Source organism: Pteropus vampyrus, unplaced genomic scaffold (assembly GCF_000151845.1).
Source record: "Pteropus vampyrus isolate Shadow unplaced genomic scaffold, Pvam_2.0 Scaffold173, whole genome shotgun sequence".
Classification (NCBI taxonomy): Eukaryota; Metazoa; Chordata; class Mammalia; order Chiroptera; family Pteropodidae; genus Pteropus; species Pteropus vampyrus.
In genome coordinates this window covers 2,159,502-2,160,474 of record NW_011888954.1, presented here as the reverse complement: position 1 = coordinate 2,160,474, position 973 = coordinate 2,159,502, and the positions used below count along the sequence as shown (strand labels likewise).

Genomic DNA, 973 nt, shown 5'->3' with positions numbered 1-973 from the left:
GGGGACGGGCCGACAGCGGCCGCCGAGCCTGGGCCTCACAAAGAGAAAACACCCCAGCTCGTCATCCCGTAGTCCCCGTCGCCGGGGCCCGCCCAAGGGAGCCGGGGTCGCCCGCGCTGGGACCCCGGGGGGAGCGCGACAAGGAAGAGGCACTTCCTGCCTGGGCCCCCGCCCCGGACCAATTCCCGAGTCTTCGAAGCCGCTGACCTGGAGGGCTCCCTACCCCACAGCGAGTTCCGAACCCAGCTTCCACCCGTCTTACCCCAAGCGGCTGTAAGATCCGCGGCCGCCTGCGGCTCTTTGCTCCTCAGCTGGGATGAAGCCCCTCGGCCACCGGAGTCTCTAGGTTTAGTCAGGCCCCGACCTTGGCCCCGCCTCTCCCTGGTTGGGCCTCAGCGTCAATCATCCAGCACAGCTCCGCCCCTCGAACTGTCGGCTCTCCCGGTTGGCCCAGAACACTCTTCATTTCTAGGCCCCGCCCCCTCCCCGGCACACTGCCCCTTCCTCCGGGCCCCGCCCCTTCTCTGGTTCACCGCTCCACCCCCGTCCCCGACTTCAGCTGGGGTTCGTGTTGCGACCAACCCCTCCCAGAAGCTGCGGACCCAGGGCTAGCTCCCAGCAGCTCGTCCCGCCCCTGACCCAACACCCGGATTCGTACAGCCAATCAAAGAAGATAACTCTACCCCCTCTCCAGAGGTGGCCAATGTGCAGATAGTTAAGATCCACCCCTTTCCCAGCTGAGAGCACACAACACAGCGTCCACGTGAGTCAGCTTCTTAAAGGAGTCAGCTCCCCCTTTCTAATTGCGGCAGCTGTGAGACATCGCGCGTCATCAGCGTCACCAGGCTGTGGCTAAGGCCTAGCTTCCTGAGGCCCCGTGATAACAAATGAAAACAACAGGCTGTTTTCTAGGCAAAGCAGGTGCCTATTTAGTTAACATGCACTATGTAATTAATTTCTTTGAGATTGCGTA

The 973-nt window shown here is 62.2% G+C and overlaps 1 protein-coding gene across 1 annotated transcript in view; it reads right to left on the bottom strand.

Annotated features, from left to right (window-relative positions):
- YPEL5 (yippee like 5) overlaps positions 1–437 on the bottom strand; it is a 14,648-nt gene extending 14,211 nt beyond the window's left edge. Inside the window, exon 1 of the mRNA XM_011370744.2 lies at positions 263–437. The gene's annotated coding sequence lies outside the window, so the exon portion shown is untranslated. The remainder of the gene's footprint in view (positions 1–262) is intronic.
- Positions 438–973: the final 536 nt, after the last annotated feature.